Below are 8,803 nucleotides of genomic sequence, written 5' to 3'. Positions count from 1 at the left end.
TAACAAAATCACAAAAAAATGTTTAAATATATATATGTATATATATATATAAAAAAAATTGTATTTTTACAAATTCACGATTAACTGTGAATAATTAAAACAAAAATTATTTAAAACTCGTTAAACAATAAATATTGAAACGAAACTTGACTTGAAACATAAAACAAAATGTCGGTTTTCATCCCCCCCCACACACACGCACGAAGGCAGAGTTAGACACAAGGTCAAGATTTTAAATGTGGGGGAAAATCTAAATCCCCTCAAAGGGGCATTCTGATTTGAAGCCCCCCCCCCCAAAAAAAAACAAAAAAAAAACAAAAAACAAAAACAAAACAAACAACTAAATAAAAAAAATGACCTCAGTGTACGAGTTAATTTAAAAATCTAAAAAAAAAAATCCTTGTTTTTACTACATATTTATATATTCAAGGAAGCATCACGGAAGGACTGCTTCCCTGCGAGTTACAACATAGTCGTCTTCAAATCCAATGTCAATAATTACTTGTCCTCAGAAGTAATCACATTTTTAAAAATCATTTTCAATCCTCTCATAATATTCTTCATCATTTAACTGACAATTTATCCATCTCATAAACCCTTATCCTCAAGTGGCTTTTAGTCTTGAAAGGTGGTACCTCATTAACAGAAAGGAAGTATCAAAATATATTACCCTTTTTTTTTTTAAGTAACTTCAGAGTTATAAGAAAGAATTATTAAAATTGAAAATTCAGAAAAAAAATCCTAATTAAAAGACCTAAAAAAAAAGAGAAGAATTAACAATTTGAAGCTTAAAACTTCATCTGCCTTTGGAGAGGATTGAACCTCAATCGTTTTATTCGGATTTAAACGCAAGAACATTGCCACCACCCGTAACGCAGAAATCACTGGTAAATACCAAACCATCAAAATATGTACCTGGAATTAATTAAAAGTAAAAAAAAAAAAAAAAAAAAAAAAAAGGGAAGAAAAGAAACACGAAGGTAAATTTCATATTTTCAATTTGTATTTAATTTCTGGTTATTATGAAGTTTAAAAAAATGGCGTCGGCACTATTTCAAAACACCTTATTGTGTAAAAGCATTTTATCTAATGTTTTTTTTTTTGGGGGGGGGGGACTTATTCAAATTGGCACTGATGACGGCAATTAAAAGTAAAGAAAATACAGAAGAAATATGTATGATGTACATACTCGCTATAGAATAAAAATTTCATATTCCAAAAATCACGTATATTGATCAAGTTTTTTTTTTAATTCAAGAAAATCAAATTTTATGACTAAGTGAGTCATGAAATCCTATGAAATAAATAAGGGAGATAACTCAAATCGAATTGTCGAGATAAAAAATCAGCCTTATGCTCAATATAGTTTAGTAGTAAACTCGTTAAAAGTCGTAAGTTTTGATTTTCGGGTTTGTATTACTGTACACATAGATTTGAAAAAGTTGTCAAAAAACAAATATATAACAAATAAATGTTATCAAAGGCAAGGTAAGTTACTTTTCTACCAAACTGGATATAATTTTCGTGTTTTTATTCAATTTAACATGTTTATTCAGCTCGAAAAGCATACAGTGTTTACCGATGTATTGGAAAATTCAAAATGGCGGCCGATTCTCTCTTTAACACGGTAAGTTTGGAAAAAGGTGTAATAAATAATAAACTAGACAAAATACTGTTAGAAATTCGCTCAATATATGTTACCGTGACATAACGTGACATATATTCGGTGGTTTTTAATAGTATTTTGTCTAGTTTATTATTTATAGCATCTTTTTCCAAACTTACCGTGTTAAAGAGAGAATCGGCCGCCATATTGAATTTTCCAATACATCGGTAAACACTGTATGCTTTTCGAGCTGAATAAACATGTTAAATTGAATAAAAACACGAAAAATATATCCAGTTTGGTAGAAAAGTAACTTATCTTGCCTTTGATAACATTTATTTGTTATATATTTGTTTTTTCACAACTTTTTCGAATCTATGTGTACAGTAATACAAACCCTGATTTTCTTAGTTTAAAAAATACTTGATCGATTTACGTAATTTTTGTAATTAAAATACATGTATTTTCTTTATTTTTAATTGCCATCATAAGTGCCACTTTGAACAAGCACCGTTTTTTGTCTCCCCCCCCCGTTAAAAATATGTGTAATCTTTATTATATAAAGTTAGGTATATGTTTACATATTTGTAAGATTGGTACTCCTTGGGCGTTGTGTTCCATGGCGACCAGCAGAAAAATTTAATGAGTTTACTTTAACTACAACAGAACAACCAACACCGACCAATAAAATTTGTTTTCTATAGGTTTTCGCGGTCACTGACAACGAATCTGAGATTCAAACTCGTCGCAAATTTACCGTTTGCATGGTATTAACCCATGAACCCTTGCACTATTTTGTGCCAACTCATCGCCATCGTTTATGCTATCCTTACATGATGCGTTTGCGCATGAACGCGCGTAGTCAGGTGACTTGTCACATCGCGGAAGAATTTTTTTAGCAGACATTTAAAATAACAGGAAAGTTTTCAAAAACAAAAAAATGTGGTTCATTTTTCTGTGTTACGTAGTTTTGATGCTTTTTTAATTGATCTAAAAAATTAAGTTTTCACGAGCGGTCTTTCTACAAAAGCATTTTTATTTTTCGTTTTTTTTTTTTTTAATTTTTTGGAGGGGGTGGGGTCAATTATAAAACTCGTACAATATTTAACAGGTGCTTCAATTTATCGTTTTTCTGTAAGTAACGCGCCGACATACACCGAGCAAAAGAACTGTTTAATTTTTCACAAAAATTCTGTTTACATCTTCGTTAACCATGCAAAAATAGTTTTTGAATTTTGTCCAATATGACCTTTGACCTCAGCCGAGGTTTTTACCTTGACACAAAAATCAACAAAGTCGAGACGATTCTTGAATTGACCTCTTTCCTGTTAATTGCGGAATAATGCAGTTCTGCTGTACAGTTTTAGGAGGTTCACCTTTTCAGTCTTTGTCTTGTCTTTAAGAAGGTGTCAGTTTATTTCTAATCGCCTATGGCGCCTCTACTGAGGAATGATGATGAGGCTGCCCGGGCACTGTTTGCAGTTTAGAGTGCTCATCCTCAAGGACTCTGACTTTTCAATCCTATTTCTGGCCCTTGTGTCACATTTCTCACCGTGGAAAAGCAATAAATACCTTGCCGAACTCAGAAATTTTTCTATCCAACTCAAGAATCTGCACAGAATTTTCGATCGGAACCCTTTATTTAATCTTGAATGTTCTCGTTCCGTCAGCCATGACTTGGCAGGAATCCCAAGTAATTTGCAATTGTATTTTTGAGTGTAGCCCACACTAAGTGCCCGTGGCTCAGTGGATAAAGTACTTGGTAAAATTTAGCTGTAAGTTATACTCTTCTGGAGGTTAAAAGTTCAATCCTCAATGCAGGCAACACTCAAAAATACAATGTCCACAGAGACACGTGGTGCCGTGGTTAAAATACTTGGTAACATTGAACCGTAAGTTACACTCTTCTGGAGGTTGAAGGTTTCAAAATACAATTGTGAATTACTTACTTGGGACTTTCACCCGGTCATAGCTGTCAGAACGAGAATTAAATAAAGGTTTTCATTTGAAATTCTGTACACATTACCATGTTCAACAGAAAAAATTCCTGTGTTTGACAAGCGACATCTCAAGAATGTTGGAGGTTACATTACTCAGTCTGTAGTGGAATGGGGACAAAAAATGGATGGTAACATTCAAGGCTGCTAAAACAAAGCTTGTTTCTTTTAATAATTACAAGAAACCTTCTCAACCACCAATAGCTATGGCTAGTGATACATTACATGAAAGTACTTCGTTCAACCTCCTCGACTTAACGTTCACAGGGAACATGAGTTGGAACAGCTACATCAAGGGCATTGCCGCACCTACTGCGAGGATAATGGGCTCTCTCTACCATGCTAGAAAGTTACTTACGCCTGAGAGTATCATGTCCCTCTATAAGGCCACCATTCGCCCACGTATGGAGTATTGTTGTCACATTTGGGCTGGTGCATCTGCTACTAGTCTCTCACTAGGGGTGTCAGAATTTTGGGGGAGTTTTTGACACCCGTGTAGAGAACTAAGATATATATATCCTAATCTCGTTTGCAAAAGAAAATAATGAAACGAATGGAATGAAGGAAACAAAGACTCAATTGCTGGATAAAATAAACACGTCGTTTATTTACTGCTGAAGAATGAATGTTTTAGGTATAACAACACGTGTTCATGTCCGCGTTCGGGTGTAACCATCCTTTGTTGCGGGACTAGTAGTATAGAAGGAAAAGGAAATGTGTGTTCATCTCACGTTCGGGTCACTATCGTTTGTTCGCGCGTGGATTCAAGTTTTTATCACGCATTTTTAATGGCGACTTCTGGCACTGCTAGTCTCTGACTTCTGAACAGGGTTAAAAAAAGAGTCGCTAACATAATAAGTCCCGAACTGTCAGCTAGGCTCCAGCCTCTGTCGCATCGATGAAATGTTGCATCCCTCTGCCTGTTTTACAAGTGTTTTATTGGTAGATGATCCGACGAACTTCAAATCCTTGTACTTCCTCGACGTAAATACTCCGGACAAACCTGATAAGCAGCAAAATCCCACCCCTACACATTAGAGATCCACAGATGCCAGAAAGCTTTTTAATCTAATAGTTTATTCCCCAGAACTGCCAGACTTTGTAGTTCCCTTCCGTGTTCCTGCTTCCCTGACTGAACTGACATGCAGAAGTTCAAGTGTAATGTAAACAGACATCTTGCTGCTCAACTCCCTACACAGTATCCTTGCAATTTATTTCCCAGATTGTAGCCCCTACAGCAAAGTGGCGCTGTGCCTTGTTTGTGGGTAAAAATGCAATTAAAAAAAAAGTTGTGAAAATGGCACTGAAGATGAGGACAATAGTCCGTTGAATCTAAACAATATCGAGATGTCAGTAATAAAGAATAAGTTCATCAGTTTGAACGCAGAAAAAGAGTTTTTCGCTCAGTCTTTATAAGATTCTGTTTCTTTTTTAGTTCGTCCGTACATTACGATTTGAAAAAAGCTAAATGCAATAGTGTAATGCCTATCGAGTTGGAACAAAAAAAAAAAAAACTTTGATAATCGTTCAAAAATCGAAAATTAAACTAAATACTGGTATAAAATTACCTTTTAGTATGATTGATGATATTTATTGGATGTGTTTCTACGAGAATTTTGTTTAATTTTCGAGTTTTGTGGTCAGGAGTGAAGGTCAGTCCCAGAAGTTTGTCAAAGCGTGCTTCTTCAATACGAGAGCTGTTCGTTGTAATTGAGACGAAGTGGGCATCAGGGGGCATCGTTTCCTCCGTGTTTTTGCTTTCCTTCCTTACCTCTTCTTTTCCCTTCCTTACTTTCCCCCTCTCTTCTTCTTCTTCTTGCTTTCTCTTCCTTCTTTTCCTCTCCCCTTTCCTCCCAACACCTCTTCCCAATTCCACATAAACTTTTGCTTTCCAAACTTGTCCAAGAAGACAAGTTTATTTTAAAAATCAAAATTCTTTACCTTTCGCTTTTAGTACATCAATGATATCAAATTCGTTGACTTTTTTTTTTCGTAAAACCAATTTTAATTTTATCTTTTAATCCAATAATCTGATAATCTCCAATTACTTCAGCATAGTTATCTGGCATTACCCGTGGGGGTATGGATTAAAAAATAAAAAATATAAAAGTTACATACCCCCCCTCTCTCTCTTCCTTCTCCTTTCCCTCCACTCCTCTCACTTTTTCCTACCTATTTTTCTTACCTTGCCCTCTGCACTTTCTTCATCCCCTCTCTCCCCCTTCTCTCTCTCCACCTACTCTTCCTTCCTTCTCCCCTTCATCTCTGCCCGTCCTTCTCTCCACTACTTTTTATCTCTAGGTCCATATCCCTTTCTCATCTTCTTTGTCCTTCTCTCTCTCCTTCCTTCTTTTCTTTTCCTCCCCCTATCTCTCCTCTCTCTTTCTCCCGATCTCCATCATTCTCTCTTTAACCCCTCTGCCTTCCTACTCTCCTTTCACTCCTCTCTCTCTCTCCGTCTTTCTTTTCTCTCCTTCCTCATCGCTCTTCTCTGCCTTCTCTTCCCCCTTCTCCCCCCCCCTCTCTCTCTCTCTACCACAAACATCATTTGACATCACAAAGGTCAATAGAAGAAAAACTGTTCTAAATACCGCAAGTTCCTCTCCTAAGTTCCTCTCTTAACTACATTTATTCTTATTCACTTCCAAAAGGATGAACATTACAAAACAATATGTCCGTAGTGTGAGGTAATGTTGAAACAGAATAGATCAACTTTGTAGTTGTGTCTTGTGTAGTTTCTGACTTTTAGGAGAACACAGACACGCAAACAGACAACTGCCCTTTATATAATAGATTAGTAAGCTTATATTATTTTCTGAATTATCATCTATAATATAAATCTCACCTGTCTGTTTAAATGTATGTATGAATGTATGTATGTATGTATGTTTGTATGTCTCGCAAAAACTTTTAACAGAGGCGATGGATTTTCACGAGATTGATATCATTTTGAAGCTTTACCTGTCGGACGACAAATACCGAAAAATTGGCCCAAAACTCTTTCACCCTCAACTGGGCAGTTTTCTACAGGGAGGGTTCGTTTTTTTCGCCGATATTTTCAAAAGTCATCGCGTCTTAATTTGAATCTACGTAACTTCCAGTTCGACCAAGGGCACAGCAGCTAACGCATCATGTTTTTTTTTTCACATTCTTTTCCTTCGTGGCACGGGTTCGAACCTGCCTACCTACCACCACTTTTTAAAAAAAATTTTATTGCGCTCACAATTTTCCTTTTTTTTTTACTCAACCAACACCCTTACACACACGTCCACTTTCTTTTCCGCCTTTGCGTCATGGGTTCAAGCCTGCTTGTATACTACAACTTTTTGTTTTTTCTCAACACACACCTACAAACACTCGGGCAACGCCGGGCAACGCCGGGCAACGCCGGGCACCCAGGCTAGTTTTATCTAAAATAGGTCTGATGTGGTAGAAACCTATCCATTGTTTGATGATGTGTTTAGATTACAAAATTATCTATTTCTGTGTAAGGCAATGCTGAAAAAGAATATGTAGTTTCTGACTTTCAGGTGGACACACAGACAAACAGACAACTGTCTTTAATATAATGTATAAGTCCATACGATAATCTCCTGCTTGTTTCTAGTGCATCAAAACTACTAACCCAACGTCCTCTTTCTTTACAAGAATCACATTTTGTTAGGCTGCATGGTGTATCCATTCTCCTCTTCCAATGATGTCCAGTAAGTGACGTTACCAAATTCGGCTGTTCTGCGATCCTGTTGGTCTCTTTGTGTTCAGTAGTAATTCTGGCGGAGGCCCTGAATATTGAAAGGTCCTATCCGGCGAATTACCACTTCCCCTATGTTATTAAAAGATCAAAAGTGCCAATCATCCGGAACTGGTTACCAAAGTCTGTATCATTGGGGAGTAAAGGTCATTTAAGCCAAAGGAAGAAAGAACAACACGTCGACGACTGGTCTTTTTTGGATAACATAACAATAATTATTCGTAGAAAAAAGATTATACATTCTGATTCTTCGCAAGTCTCAACTTAGACGCTTAATATTTTCAAGTTTAGTCATCAACCCTAAGTTCGAGAGTCAGTCTCTCAGCTTTACAAGAATCATATGGCACTTTGTGTTAGGCTGTACGGTACACTCGACCGATATTAGTGTTAGGATGTGTAAACATAGTTTTTAAAAACAGTATTTTCCAAATACAGTTTTCTGGGGATGTCCCTCAGTAATTTTAAGGGTTATTTATTTTGGGTGATGTATTTTTGGGCTGGGCTGATTTCGAAAATATATTTTTATTTATTTTTTTTTCACATTTTTTTACCACTTATCAAGGCCCGGAGGCCTCTAGAGGATAAGGGTTAATGAGTGTGCAGTAGTCAATGGGATTATAGCGTAGTAATCGTAAGCAGTGAACATTTTGTAAATTGGATTACTAAGGGGGACAGTTCATCAAGAACTTGTTTATGTTGGACTTGAAGACGACCATATTGTAGTCAGCTGGAAAGCAGGCAAACGGAATAGAGTTCCACAGGTGTGCAGTTCTAAGAAAGAAGCTTTGTTCGTGGAATCTACGTTTAGGTTTAGGAACAGATAAAGAGTGGGGAAAATTATTGATAGTGGTTTTGGCTAAACGAGTGTTTTTCATGAAAGTTTGGCAAGGAGGACCATAGATTGGAGCTCAGACGAGCACCTGCCATGAAAATAATGATAAAGCAGAGACAAGCTCGCAACGTCTCTTTTGTGGGAAAGAGGTTGCAGGGAAGAGAAAAGGGCATCCCCCACTAAACTACAAAGTTTATTTTGAACTCCGTCAAGGCAGGATAAGCTGCTTCTAGCAGCTCCTGCCCAGATGTGGCAACAATACTCCATAATTGGACGTACCTAGTTTTTCAGTGAAAAAGATTTTTAGGTTGATTCTTAGATGTGAGAAAACAAGAGACATGTTACATGGTAAACAAAACAAAATAATAAGATCAAAAAGCATACACTCACAAAAAAAGATATTTTACGTATCTTTAAAATGGAAGTTTACAGCAATAGAAAAAACATAGAATGTTTGTGAATATTTTAGGGTCCTTGTAAAACAAGTGGGGGAGGGGAATTCATTAGTTGAGGTAGCAAAGAAGTCAGGCGATAGTTTAACGGCCGTGTGTTACACGATTCAGGAAATCGTAATCAAAGTTTCTCTGTTCAATGAAATAAATTATATTTTATTAAAA

The 8,803-nt window shown here is 36.3% G+C and overlaps 1 protein-coding gene across 2 annotated transcripts in view; it reads left to right on the top strand.

The window, feature by feature from the left end:
- The first annotated feature begins 835 nt into the window (after window positions 1–835).
- LOC145255851 (uncharacterized) overlaps window positions 836–8,803 on the top strand; it is a 210,562-nt gene continuing 202,594 nt past the window's right edge. For both annotated transcript variants that reach the window (XM_080114607.1, XM_080114605.1), the window contains exon 1: window positions 836–980. The gene's annotated coding sequence lies outside the window, so the exon portion shown is untranslated. The remainder of the gene's footprint in view (window positions 981–8,803) is intronic.

This window comes from Euprymna scolopes, chromosome 31 (genome assembly GCF_053919585.1).
Source record: "Euprymna scolopes isolate OS-2025 chromosome 31, ASM5391958v1, whole genome shotgun sequence".
Classification (NCBI taxonomy): domain Eukaryota; kingdom Metazoa; phylum Mollusca; class Cephalopoda; order Sepiida; family Sepiolidae; genus Euprymna; species Euprymna scolopes.
This window is presented reverse-complemented; position numbering and strand designations above follow the sequence as displayed.